General features: G+C 44.5%; 1 pseudogene; it reads left to right on the forward strand.

The window, feature by feature from the left end:
* Positions 1-10,147: 10,147 nt before the first annotated feature.
* On the forward strand, positions 10,148-14,869 carry LOC140912849 (up-regulator of cell proliferation-like; annotated as a pseudogene).
* Positions 14,870-15,159: the final 290 nt, after the last annotated feature.

A 15,159-nucleotide genomic window follows, 5' to 3' on the forward strand; every position in this document is an offset into this window, starting at 1 on the left:
TTACCAAAACCAAATCTAAAATGACATCCCCAGTTGTTGGTTCAGCAACTACTTGATGAAGGAATTCATCAGCTATCACATCTATTAATATCTGAGCCCTATTATTATTACTAGCACTTGTCCTCCAGTCTATATCTGGGAAGTTAAAGTCTCCCATGAGCGCACAGTTCCCATGAGTATTTACTTCATTAAAAACATTAAAGAGGGCTCTATCCATAGTGTGGAAGAAAACATGAGGTTTTCATTGTGTCCCCCACCGCTTGGGTCACCACCACTGCTGCCTCTGTGTCTGTCTTTGCCGTCTCACCTCAGTCCTTCTCCTCCAGCAGAACTCCCCCTCAACCTCCCCTGTCTCCAGCTCTGGTGGCTGGCTCCTCTGCCGCTGCAGCTACCTACACTCCTTCTGGCCAGATGAGGTATTTCAAAACGTTCTGAACAGTGCACAGAAATGGGTAGAGGAGCTTCACACTGAAGCTATTTCCCCACCCATTCAAGAATACAAGAGTCACCAAAGAAGACGACATTTTGTATATGAGGCACGGGAGAATCTCATAAGAGACCCCAAACAACAATTCAAAGCTGAATTCGTTAACCGGGTGCTAGACTATGCGATACAATCCGTTGCAGAACATTTCATGCAGCTCCAGGATCACAGCAGCATATTTGGGATGTTGTAGGATATTCCCAAACTCCTCACTGTACCTGAAGAAGACCTAAACCAGCAATGCAGGGCACTAGAGACTGTGTTGACACATGATGACATGTGTGATATTGATGCAAGTGATATAGGTGATGAACTGAAAGCCCTTTTCAGATACATTTCAACAGGATCAACTCCAAAGGCTGTTCTGGAATATATGTGTACAAATAAGATGACCACCATCTTTCCAAATTATTTTGTTGCTCTGTGCATATTTCTAACACTTCCTGTAACAGCTGCCAGTGGAGAACACAGCTTCTCCAAGCTGAAATTAGTAAAAACACATCTATGCTCCACAATGACCCAGGAGAGGCTAGTCGGCCTTGCAACCATCTCAATAGAGTATGAGCTGGCCGACACTGTGGACTTCCAGGAAGCAGAAGCAGTTCAAATCTTTGCAACCAAGAAGGCACGGAAAGCACCACTTTGATTATTCAAACATCAAAATGCCAGTGTTAACTTTCAAACGCCTGAACAGCAAATGTAACTTTTTCTTGTCTGCACAGTAAAGTGTACTTACAATTTTTGAACAAGGCATTTAAAGTTGTTAGTTCTCCTTTATTGGGGTAGGTAGCAGAGCAGTACCATGGGTGGAGTAGAACAGAAAGAAGGCAGAATTGAGACCTTTCAAAGTTTTGGCCCAAGCAAGGGGGCATGGGGGCGTCATTTGAGCTCCCCGCCTGATAGGGTGACCAGACAGCAAATGTGAAAAATCAGGAGAGGGGGTGGGGGGTAATAGGAACCCATATAAGAAAAAGACCCAAAAGTCGGCACTGGCCCTATAAAGTTGGGACATCTGGTCACCCTAATGCCTGAGGTGCCAAAATGTTGTGGGCCGGCCCTGCCGGCAGGTGCAGTGTATTGAATAAAACAAACACATACAAAACAGGATGTGATTGAAGAGAATTAGTCATTAAATAACTTATTTCTCTTCTGTTTATCTTGATGGAGGTATTAAATCAGGAATCACAGACTCTGCAAGCCCCAAAGCTGTGGGAGAAAGGTGGCATAAATCCCGAGTTGGAATTAGACTTTCAACAAACCAGAGAGCTGGAGGAGACAGACCTTCCCCAAGACAATGTCCTCTTATCGCCCTTTGTTCTGTAGTGGCAGTGAACATGGTTAGAAGAGATTGGCACTGCCAGGTGTGAATGGGGCTTGTGAGAGTGAAGTATTTTCATTGTATTCTGCAGATAATATTGCTCAGATTCAAAAGGAGATGCCGAGTTAACTCGAGCTACACCTTATGCATTGCCCTAACTCAACTCCTGTCCACACAGAAAAACCCTAAAGGATGTGGTGCTTATAACTCAAGTGAGCTGGCCCCTCGGGGCACAGGCTAAAGCCTAAGTTAGCACAACTCACCAGCTAACATGATCTTTCTGTAGTATGGATGCAAGCTAGCTGTACTTGAGTGCTTCTGATTCTCCAATGCCTTCCCACTCTTCCCCTGTGTCCCAAGAAAGTACAGACAAGTTCTCCCACCATCCACTGGGGAAGAATCCATAGAGTGGCTCAGCTCACTGCTGTGCAAAGAGCCTTGGGATGAGCTCCTAAAAGTCTCAGTGCCCCACCTGAGTGAGTGCAGTGCCAGTCTGGACACAGCAGGACCTTTGTTTATTCACAGTGTGGCTCTTCTCATGTGAGAGAGGCTGACTCAAGCCCAGTAATTGAGTGTAGAAAACTAGAGTTAACTCTGCAGTGAAGACAAAGCCTCAGCTCTTTCGGCTGACAGGGATCTATTCTACCACAGTGGTTCTCAACTGGGGGGTCTGTGGCCCTGTCAGGGGGGTGGGGGTGTCACAAGCAGGCTTGAGAGGATCTGCCCAAATAAACCAGAGAGCATGGCTGGCCTTAGGCTCGGAGGCTTCTCTATCGAGCCTTAAAACCCACAGATTGTGTTCATCACTCTTATTGATGGACCTGGCGATTCCACAGGCTACTGCCCACTACCTCCAACTGTAACACAAACTTTAACTGTGACATCAGCAACATTAACATGAGCTTTCTAGAAATGTGAAGATACATGATCTATTCTTTTCATGTGGGGGAAGTATGAATTCAGAGTTAAGGTTTTGTGTTGCAGTTCAAGCTAAAGGCATTTTTTGTGTGTACTGTATTTCTTTATAGGGTTGCCTCTCGGCCCAAGTGCTTAACAGTATTCGGGGCCTCTCCAGGTTGTTTCCATTAAGAGGAGAAATTGATTATAAATGTCCCATATTACTTGGTACAATCTTGTTTACTTAAGAAGAAGGTCACACAGCTCTGTTTCCCTGAACACAGTAGAAATGCAAACTTGCTTGTAGCCAGTCCTGTGCCCTAACAAAGGGCTTTTTCTTGGCTTCCTCCACAGCCACATTACCAAGGCTTCTCTGGGTTTCTGCTGGCTTCCTTATTCCTTTCGATAGTTATCTGCAACATAAATCCATTCCCCAGCCCCTGCATTTTTGCAATTAGTCCTAGGGTTCTCCTCAGCCTGCTTGTCTCACCTACTACTCAGGCCTTGCCATGCTGGTCCATGCCTTGGGTGGTGGGTTCTGTTGTTTTTGCTCCCACTAAACCGTGGGGTATTTAATTGCTCCCATATTTAGACTAACTGAAAGGGTGCTTTGTCCACACCTGAACTTCAAAGGTGCCTATCAATGGACGGGATATATTTGACCTCCTCGTAGGAGGTGGAGAGAAGAAGAAACTGCAGTCGTAGGTGGGGAGGGAGAAAGAGCACAGATCCTAGCTCAGCTGCAAAGGCCTCCTTTGCCTTTCACAAAGATCATCAGTGATGGGATCCCCAGTGATTGAACGAAGGATCTCTTGTACCATGGGCCAATCATCAGGGAGAGAACTCCTGACTAAGGATGCATGACATTAATGGTGGGGGCATTTACAGAGGTTATAGCTGCCCCCACCATTCCTTCTCTCCCATGTTCCTCCCAGATATTCCTGCTCCCCCAGTCCTTCCATAGTATAGGCCAGAAGGGCCTCTCCTTGCCCCACAGTAACCTCCCTTTGCAGCTGGGGAGGTGTCCCATCAGCACTGGCTCCTCAGAGCAGGACATCCCTGCCCGCAAGCCGCAGGAGAAGCTCTCTGAGAAGCAGAACTGGCACCTGAGCTCTGGAAACCGCTTCAGGGACAAGTTTCCTCTCTCTCAATTTGACAAGGGGGCAGGAAGAAGAGGCATAAATCCCTGGAGCTGTGTCAAGAGCTGGAGGAAAGGACTGTGTGTCCATGGCTGAAGGTGGGAGGGGAATGGATGGAGATGTGGTTCTCTGCTCTCTCACACGGAACGTGTCAGCCAGCACAGCTGAGCCATCGTGGGGTTCTGTTAATTTTCTGCTGTTAGATGCCTGCCCTAAATTACTGCCTCCCATCTAAATGAAGGCAAAGTAAGAGGGGCACTGTGCCCTCACCCTTGTCTGGACTTAGGGGATGTCTTCACCACCAAGCGTGGCAACGCTTTAACGTGGCTGTGTAGTCGCAGCACCAGCGCTGGGAAAGAGCTCTCCCAGTGTGCAAAAAACCCACCCTGACCAGGGGAGTAGCTGCCAGTGCTGGGAGCATTTCCCCACCCCCGTCTCCCACCCAGCTACCAAGTGGCGGGAACGTTTACCAGCAATGGAGGGTGGGGAACCCTGGTGGGCCAGCTTATATTCCATCTTAGTTCTGTTGAAGACTTGCCACTTTTAGGTCTGTAATCGAGTTACCAGAGAGATTGAAGTGTTCTCCAACCAGTTTTTGAATGTTATAATTCTTGACATCTGATTTGTGTCCATTTATTCTTTTATGTAGAGACTGTCCAGTTTGGCCAATGTACACGGCAGAGGGGCATTGCTGGCACATGATGGCATATATCACATTGGTAGATGTGCAGATAAACGAGCCTCTGATAGTGTGGCTGATGTGATTAGGCCCTATGATGGTGTCCCCTGGATAGATATGTGGACACAGTTGGCAACGGCCTTTGTTGCAAGGATAGGTTCCTGGGTTAGTGGTTCTGTGGTGTGGTGTGTGGTTGCTGGTGAGTATTTGCCTCAGATTGGGGGGCTGTCTGTAGGCAAGGACTGGCCTGTCTCCCAAGATTTGTGAGAGTGATGGGTCGTCCCTCAGGATAGGTTGTAGATCCTTGATGATACGTTGGAGAGGTTTTAGTTGGGGGCTGAAGGTGATTGGCTAGTGGCGTTCTGTTATTTTCCTCATTGGGCCTGTCCTGTAGTAGGTGAATTCTGGGTACTCTTCTGTCTCTGTCAATTTGTTTCTTCGCTTCAGCAGGTGGGTATTGTAGTTGTAAGAATGCTTGATAGAGATCTTGTAGGTGTTTGTCCCTGTCTGGAGCAAATACAGTTGTATTGTAGAGCTTGGCTGTAGACAATGGATCGTGTGGTGTGGTCTGGGTGAAAGCTGGAGGCATGTAGGTAGGAATAGCGGTCAGTAGGTTTCCGGTATAGGGTGGTGTTTATGTGACCATCGCTTATTAGCACCGTAGTGTCCAGGAAGTGGATCTCTTGTGTGGACTGGTCCAGGCTGAGGTTGATGGTGGGATGGAAATTGTTGAAATCATGGTGGAATTCCTCAAGGGCTACTTTTCCATGGGTCCAGATGATGAAGATGTCATCAATATAGCGCAAGTAGAGTAGGGGCAATAGGGGACGAGAGCTGATTAAACATTGTTCTAAGTCAGCCATAAAAATGTTTGCATACTGAGGGGCCATGTGGGTACCCATAGCAGTGCTGCTGATCTGAAGGTATACATTCTCTCCAAATGTGAAATAATTATGGGTGAGGACAAAGTCACAAAGTTCAGCCACCAGGTTAGCCGTGACATTATTGGGGATAATGTTCCTGACGGCTTGTAGTCCATCTTTGTGTGGAATGTTGGTGTAGAGGGCTTCTACATCCATAGTGGCCAGGATGGTGTTTTCAGGAAGATCACCGATGGATTGTAGTTTCCTCAGGAAGTCAGTGGTGTCTCGAAGATAGCTGGGAGTGCTGGTAGCGTAGGGCCTGAGGAGGGAGTCTACATAGCCAGACAATCCTGCTGTCAGGGTGCCAATGACTCAGATGATGGGGCAACCAGGATTTCCAGGTTTATGGATCTTGGGTAGCAAATAGAATACCCCTGGTCGGGGTTCCAGGGGGTGTGTCTGTGTGGATTTGTTCTTGTGCTTTTTCAGGGAGTTTCTTGAGCAAATGGTGTAGTTTCTTTTGGTGACTCTCAGTGGGATCAGAGGGTAATGGCTTGTAGAAAGTGGTGTTAGAGAGCTGCCAGGCAGCCTCTTGTTCATATTCTGACGTATTCATGATGACAACAGCACCTCCTTTTTCAGCCTTTTTGATTATGATGTCAGAGTTATTTCTGAGGCTGTGGATGGCATTGTGTTCTGCATGGCTGAGGTTATGGGGCAAGTGATGCTGCTTTTCAACAATTTCAGCCCATGCACGTCAGCGGAAGCACTCTGTGTAGAAATCCAGTCTGTTGTTTCGACCTTCAGGAGGAGTCCACCTAGAATCCTTCTTTTTGTAGTGTTGGTAGGAAGGTCTCTGTGGATTAGTATGTTGTTCAGAGGTGTGTTGGAAATATTCCTTGAGTCGGAGACGTTGAAAATAGGATTCTAGGTCACCGCAGAACTGTATGATGTTCGTGGGGGTGGAGGGGCAGAAGGAGAGGCCCCGAGATAGGACAGAGTCTTCTGCTGGGCTAAGAGTATAATTGGATAGATTAACAATATTGCTGGGTGGGTTAAGGGAACCATTGCTGTGGCCCCTTGTGGCATGTAGTAGTTTAGATAGTTTAGTGTCCTTTTTCTTTTGTAGAGAAGCAAAGTGTGTGTTGTAAATGGCTTGTCTAGTTTTTGTAAAGTCCAGCCACGAGGAAGTTTGTGTGGAGGGTTGGTTTTTTTATGAGAGTATCCAGTTTTGAGAGCTCATTCTTAATCTTTCCCTGTTTGCTGTAGAGGATGTTGATCAGGTGCTTCCACAGTTTCTTTGAGAGCGTGTGGCACAAGCTGTCAGCATAGTCTGTGTGGTATGTAGATTGTAATGGATTTTTTACCTTCAGTCCTTTTGGTACGATGTCCATCTGTCTGCATTTGGAAAGGAAGATGATGTCTGTCTGTTTCTGTACGAGTTTTTTCATGAATTTCCGATCTTCCAGTTTTGGACAGTTATCAGCTATCTCACTCCTGTATATGTCAACATGTGATAGAATCCATTCCAAAGTTAATTTATTGCCTCTCTCTCTGATCCTCCAAACCTCTTGATGCTTTGCATTGATGATAGCATTCTGGTTTCTTCTAAAGGAACTGAGGATAGACACCTGTCAACAAAGATCACAACACTGGCCTCTATTTCTGCTCTGTTTATTTCTTGTGGTGCCATGAGTATGTTCTCCACTAGGGTCTTGGATGAAGACATTCTTCATCCACAGCTACCATTCTTAAAGGATTTATTTGATGAACCATCAGTGTACCCATGAATCTGTTTGCCTTGTGACTGATACTGTTCAATGGGCTTTTCTAAAATTTTCTTTAGGGTGGCCAACTCCGTATGTTCCTTTGAGCAAGGTTCCCAAAGGGAGAGAGATTTATTAAAGTAAATAGATTCATGTGGAGGGATGAGTGGGTGTACATGTTGCTTCACACACTCTACCCTCATAGCATCATCAAGTGTTTCTGTTTCTCCAGTAGCCTTTGTGCACTTCTGGAAACAAGATGATCTTTTCAGCCTTAATTTGGTTTTCCAGTTTCTGAACAGACCTGAACAGTGATGACATTCAGATAGGGAATGAAATAATTGCCATACCAAAATAGCTATTCTTCTCTATGATTCTCAAGTGGTTGAACATCAAAAACTCTTTTTACAAATTGCTGTTGGAGTGGATCTTACACCTCCAGTTAGTGTGTGAATTGCAGATGACTGCACAACATTGATCTTGGCAAGGTTACTGAGAGCACTGTGTGACCAGACAATGAGAGCACTATGTGACCAGACAGGTAAGAGTTATTCAAGTATTGGATGAGATATTGAGCAGCATGTTGTTTTCAGTGTTCAAACATGTGAACCCCAGTTGGTACCTGAAATACATTATAGAAGAGCCAAATCTCTTCTTTGCTTTGGCTGCCAACTTTTTGACCTGTGGTCCAAACATGAGTACAGTGTCAATGTCACTCTAAGGTATAGCAGATTTTTTCAACAGCAATACCTTCTCCAGCCAGTGTGAAGATTGGACTGTAGTTGAATCTCCTATAATTATGGTAAAGTAGGTGGACTTTGTTTTTGCTGGATTGAGCTTGAATTTATGTTGCGTTGCCCATCTAGTTATGATTCTAAGTCCTTATTCAAACCATTCTCCATATATCTTTTTCAAGACCCATGGTATGAAGTGCAACATCGTCTGCATGGGTGTATTCAAATCATTTCAGGTAGTCTGACAGACCAGAGGAGAGCAGCAAAAAAAACACCGGGACTTAATACTGAGCCCTGAAGAAATCCTGGCCTCGTTGTCTTTGAAGGAGTATAACTTAATCTTAGTGGGTTTTTTTTTTTCCTGTATGGTAGGAAACCTCTTATCCAGAGGTGCATTTTACCAAACTCCCATCTCACTGCCTATTACGCCAGACTCCATTAAATGTTGCACTGAGTTTAAAACAGACTCCTGTTGATGACTGTGGTGGCTTTTTCTGGAAGCCATTGCTAAGAGGCTGCCAGAAGGCCACCAGCAAGTCTGTCATTGAGTGCAAAGACCCATAAGCCATTTGGGTAGGTTCTACCTTTCCTTCTTTTAGAAGCCACCATAGAAGCCTTGACTGTACTGTTCTTTCCATTATATTGCAGAGGAGACTGGTTAAAGATATAAGCCAATAGCTGCCTGGAAAAGAGGGATCCTTGCCGGATTTCAGAGAAACAGTAACTGGTGATTTCCATCAATTTAGGTACCTTCCTTTTTTATCCTTGAGTAATTTCTGATGTCCAACAACCTGGCTCTAGCCTTCTTCCCAAAGTGCTTTATCTCATGGTCATAGATGGGGTCCAGCCCAGGGGAATTGCTTGGTTCAAGCTTCTCTATTGCATCTTCTAGCTCATGTATGAGAAAGATCTCTCTGAAGCCTGAAGTACTGAATTCTATAGGCACATATTTAAATGATCTTCGCCTTTCTTCCTAAATACTCCATCTTGCATGTTTTTGCAATGGCTCTATCCTCATCACCATATATGAGCCTGGTCATCTTGGCATAATGTTCGAACAGCGTACTCACAGACTTTGTCATCTAATGCCTCTACACCTCTAGTGTTCAGAATATTGGTGTTATTTAAATTATACGCCTTTGTCTGTTTGTTCTCAATTTGCTTCAATATCATCCATCAATCTTTTCCTCTGTGAGGATCCAGTCTTATTAAACTAAGCCAGCCCTTTGTTCAAGCAACTATTTACAGAGCTGCAGCACTTGGAGCTTAGCATTCGAGCCATGTGCACACAGACTGACCTGCTGGTGCTTTCTCTATACTCTTCCCTCCTGCAACTTGTGACCCTCCCTCTAAGTTCCATGCTGGTTGCTACAATTTCTAGTCATCATTCAGCCTTTGTAACATTTGCGGATCTGTCTCCTGGGTAGAATATGCTGCTAGTGTGGGCCAGTAAGCTGACTACAAATTCATCCTCACTTCCTGCCCTAGTGTGATGTACTGAGAAGAAAAGTGGTGACAAGAACACCATCAGGTGAAGTAGTAAACAAGGGAGGTGGAAAGAAGGAAGAATTTATGCATTGCCTGAAGGATTGCCTGCATTGCAACTGAGCAGAGCTGGATGAATAATTGTTTGTTTGGTTTGGTGGTGGTTCCAAAAAAAGTTAAAAAACAATATTTAGTTTGCGTCAAACCAAATCTACAATATTTTGAAATTTTTGGTGACTCAAAAAAGTTAATTTGGGGCCTGTTTCAGAGCAGGATTTCAAACTTGGCTTTCCCACATCCACTGGGCTACATGTTATGGGAGGACTGGGGGAGGGAACAGCAGCACCACCTCCTCCTTCTTCTCTGGCCATTTTATGAATGGCTGAAACCTCTCATATCAAAATTGCAATAATTTTAGGCCAACCGAAACCACATTTCTAGTTGAATACATGACCTGTCTGAAAGAATTTCCGTAGCTCTCCATAAGTGTGGCATTTCAGTTAGGATGACTGAGAGTGTGACAGTTGGGTCAAATCTGTGAAGGTTGCACCAGATAAATGGTGCTTCAGTACTCCAGCTACACGACCCCGCTACGTGGTTGTCACTCACAAGGAGCATGCAGACCTCCACGATTTTTGTTTAATAATTGCAATTCCTTCACATTCTGGCCCTAATACCAAAGTAAGAGTTCTACCTGAAAACATTTTCAGTTTAACAAAGTGTTTATGTTGTATTACCTTTCTGCAGAGAGACCAAAAGCCCTTCATTACATCGAGTCAAAGTTAGAAAAGGAGAAATACAGAAGCAGGAAACTAAAGCTGAGAGATGTCCTGGAAATCACACCAGAAAGTCTAAAGAACTGCCCTCCTCAGACAACAGGAGATTTACCTTGGCATTTCCTCAGGAAGCTCATGGCTCTGAATGGGATGGCAAGAAGCACAAGCCTTGAGCACAGGGTACCCAATGATCAAACACTAACTATGGACAAAGAGGATCTGGATATTCCTGAAGATTTTTCTTTTCTCAGTGACACAGACACCAGTGATTCCCTGCACACCCTTGATGTTCTCTGTGCCATTCTGCTTTGCTCAGACAGTTCCCTACAGCAGGAGATCCTGTCCAAAATGTCCATGTGCCAGTTTGCCCTCCCTCTGCTGCTACCTGCCCTCGACACCCCCAAGTGCACCCTACTGCTGTGGGCCATGAGGGACATTGTGAGGAAGTGGAGGCCGCACTCCCTGTCAGAGAGCAGAGGGTTCAGAGAGGAGAGCCTGGTGCTCACGTCAATGCCAACCATTTCCTTTGTGCGGATGGGGAGCTGCAGCTTCTCCAAGTCCCACCTCCTCAATGAGGTTATCAGCCCCTCCCAGCAGCACCAGGATTTCTTCATCCATCGAGCCATGGAGTCTGGGAACGTCCCCCGGGAAATCGCAGGTGGGCTGCTCGAGATTTCCTGGTATTTCCCTGCTGGGAGGGAGAATCTGGATCTTTTCCCAGAGCCTGTTGCGGTTGCAAACCTGCGGGGAGACATTGAGTCGCACTGGCTGCAGTTCAGCTTTTTCACAGAGGTCTCCTCAGCAGTGTTCATATTAACGAAGAGCATCAATGAGAGAGAATACACGCTGTTATCTCTGCAGGGATCAGCCACTAAATACTACTTCATCTTCAATAATCAGGCTGGGAAAGCCAAGGAAACGCTGGAATTCCTGAAAAAGTTAGCCTCGATGCTGAAACTGAACAAGTCACATGTGCTGTGGAAAGGAGGTACCACAAATAAGGCACAATTTGTAAAAGTTCTGCAGTCTGCAATAGCAGCCATAATGAAATCTTCTCCCAAGAGAGTGAGTATAGAAGCCATGGCTGAGACAGCACGTCAATTAGGCATCCAGGTAGATGAGGATAACAAGGAATGTCAGACCGCAAACACATATGCAAAGGAAATCACTGCACAAATCAAAGATGTGGCAAAGTACAAGAGGGAAAAGCTGAGACTCCAAGGGGAGACATGGAGAAACTTGGCTGAAGTGGATAAAGAGCTGTGCCGAATGAGAAAGCAAGGAGACACCCCACTTGAGAACTATAAATCTCAGCTGAAAAAGAAATTAATGGATGTATGTGCTCAGAAGAATAAACATGACCTTACTGATGGTTTGATTACATTTATTACTGGAATAAAACACCTACGTCACAGGGAGAAACATTACTTCCTGAAATGGATGAAGTTTGGCCTGGATCCCATTGCTAGGGAGAATCTTTCTAAACTACGGGATCAATATAAAGAGAAATGCAAAAACTCAAAAGATGACCCCAAAACGTTTGCAGAGTTAGACAAATTAATCTCTGCCAGTTCCTTAGGAGTGGAGCATTTCATGCGTGAGTTGGGGCAGTTTTATGAAGCTGAATGCTCAATGGTTAAAGAAGGTAAAATGGCAGAAAGCCAAAGGCAATTCACCCATCTCCCAGGCAGAGCAGCTGACCTCATGCTGGAAGGGTTTCCCATGGAGATCATTGATGGAGCCATTTCCAACATCCCACTGCAGTGGGTAACAGATGTTCTGAGACAGCTTGATGCCAAGCTGGGGGGAAGGTCCAGAATGCTGGTTCCGATGGTGCTGGGAGTACAGAGCACTGGGAAATCCACCCTCCTCAACACCATGTTCGGCCTGCAGTTTGCAGTGAGCAGTGGCTGATGTATACGAGGAGCCTTCATGTTACTCATTAAAGTGGCAGGGAACTTTCAGCAGGAACTGGGCTGTGATTTCATCCTGGTGATAGACACAGAAGGCTTGGAAGCCCCCGAACTGGCCAAGCTGGAGGATAGTTATCAACATGACAATGAGCTGGCCACCCTGGTGATTGGACTGAGTGACATCACCATCGTTAACATGGCCATGGAGAATGCCACTGAAATGAAAGATGTTCTGCAAATTGTGGTCCATGCATTTCTCAGAATGGAGAAAATCGGGAAAAAAAACCAACTGCCAGTTTGTGCATCAGAACGTCAGTGACGTGTCTGCACATGAACAAAACATGAGGGACAGGAAACACCTCCTGGAACAGCTGAATGAAATGACCAAAGCTGCAGCAAACATGGAAAAGAAATGCAAGGAGATGAATTTTTCTGATATTATGGATTATGATCTGGAAAAACACAGTTGGTACATTCCTGCTTTGTGGCACGGAGTGCCCCCCATGGCTCCAGTGAATTTGGGATACAGTCAAAAGATTTATGAATTAAAGAAATATTTGTTTGAATTTCTGAAAGATTGTTCACAAGAGAGAACTCCCAATGACATTCCCCAATTTCTTGAATGGGTGAGGAGCCTGTGGAATGCTGTAAAACATGAGAACTTAATTTTCAGCTTTAGAAACAGCCTTGTTGATGAAGCCTATAACCAGCTGTCTGTGAAATATGCAGAGTGGGAATGGGGTTTCCGGAAGGAGATATGTTTCTGGGTATCTGAAAAGGAAACTTTCATCCAAAATCAGCCACCAGCTAAACTAGACACTAATCTTTCAATCAGACTAAAGAGTGAGGCACAGGAAAAACTGAGGCAAGAACCAGAGAAGATTGTGAATCATTTACAACAGTATTTTGAAAGTGGAGCAGTAAATCTGCTCCTGATAGAAAAGTACAAAGAAGATTTTAGAAGAAGTGCCAATAGTCTCAGGAATGAACTGGAGAGTTATTCATTCAGCAAGTGGCAAAAAGCGATTCATATTAAAAAAGGCCAACACAAAACAGACTCTGTCCTGTCAGAGTACAAGAGAAAAACTGAAGAAAAAGTGGATGGTCTTCTGAACCGTTGCAGGAAAAGCAACTGCAAATTAAATAATGATGAGCTGGAGAAGGAATTTGAGAACATGCGGAGAGAAACATTGTCAGAATTATCACTCATTCCTTTACAGAGACGCAACATATTTGAAGATGTGGAGTTCCAGCTGAGAAGAGACCTAGCGGATAGGGGCAGTGCAGTCTGGAAGATGTTACAGGATGCCAAAAGCTTGTGTGCTTGTAAAACACAACATTTCAAAATGAAAAAGGAATACTTAGACTTAAAAGTGTTCAGAGGTTACACACTATCAATATCAGGTGTGAAAGAATTCTTGACACAGGAATGCTGGCATAAAACAGAGGCTGTAGCTAAATCCTTAATAGAAGAGTGCAATAGTTACACTGATGGAAAAGTAAATGGCAAAGCAGATTATGGTGAAACTTATTGCAGAGAGTTGTTGTGGATGATTAACGAGTGGCTTCAGCAGGCTGATGTTCAAAACCTTCACACCACCGTCTGCTTTGCAGTTGACCTGAAGCTTCACATTTTGGGGGATGCAGCTTGGGCATTTCAGATGATGCATGAAAAATTCATTAAAGAAAATGATCCTCTGCAGCATCTGGGGAAACTGACACCTCAATATCTCTTCACATTCAAAACTCTGTACTTAGAGAAGAATGAATGTCAGGACAGGGCCTGGAATTTCTGTGATCAGTGTCTGAGACCTGCCCTGGTGGACTATGTGAACAAGAGACTTGGGACAGAAATTGTGGATGACATTCTCAGCAGTGAACGCTCTGTTGAGTACAGCACCCGGAGTTTTTCCAATTCTTTGTTCTGAAGCAGCTGTTGGAAGAAAATGACTTTAACAATTATGTGCAATACACAAGGAATTATGTAGATTTTATCAAAACCCGGATACAGAGACACTTGTTAATGCTCTAGAAAGAGAAGGCAAGATTGGGAGATTTGGAGAAAAGCATTTTCTCCCCAATAATTAATAAACTCAGCCATGTTCTGAAATACTCCAAAGGTGAGAAGACTAAGACAGTCTCTGCCTTTTTAGACAACTTGTGTGAAAAGCTGCAGCAGGATCTAGTCATTCCCAGGGATAGCTTAGAAGTGATACTGTTTAAAAACACAGCAAGTGCAGACCAATTTTCAGCTTTTATAGAACAGTTTATTCCTGACCTGGAAAAACAAGTTTTATCCACTTTTGAAAATCTGGAAATTCAGTCAAAACTCTCAAAACTTGCAGTGAAGCCCCAGGATGAAATCTTCAAGCGAGTGTTTGGCTGTGGGAAGCAGTGTCCATTCTGTAAAGTCCCCTGTGAAGCAGGAGCTCCTGCGCATGATGAGCATTTTGCTTCAGTGCACCGACCTGAAGGATTAGGGGCATATCGGTGGAATAAAACAAGAATACTTGTCTCTGATATATGCTCCTCTTGTGTAGCTTCAAATAAAACATTCAGCTGTTCGGAGATAAAAGGGGAGTTTCATCCTTATAAAGATTATTGCAAATTTTTTCCAGACTGGCATATCCAGCCAGATCCCAGCATCACAGCTTCCAATTACTGGAAGTTTGTTTTCAAGGAATTCAATCACCAGTTTGCTAAGAAGTTTGATGCTCTCCCAGCCGATCTCCCTGAGGACTGGGGTGAAATAACCAAAGAACAGGCACTGGAGAGCCTGAAGGAAGCCTTTACATTGAAATCAAAAACAGGCTGAGAAACTCTTTTGTGAATGGAGAATTACAGAAGTTAATTTCCATTAAATGTAATGGTGATTCTCTTTTAATATCAGACACAGGTCGCAGCTTCCAAACAGATAAAGAAACAATGCTATTTCACGTTTCACATCACATCACATTTCACATCACATATCGAAGTATGGCAAAATTAAAGAAGGAGGGAAAGACCCAGATGTGGAGATTCTGCACCTCTGTCTTAAGGAGCAAATCGCCCAAATCCCAATTTGTCCTCACCACTGCATTTTGCTCATACAGTGGTACCATCCAG

Source organism: Lepidochelys kempii, chromosome 6 (assembly GCF_965140265.1).
Source record: "Lepidochelys kempii isolate rLepKem1 chromosome 6, rLepKem1.hap2, whole genome shotgun sequence".
Classification (NCBI taxonomy): domain Eukaryota; kingdom Metazoa; phylum Chordata; order Testudines; family Cheloniidae; genus Lepidochelys; species Lepidochelys kempii.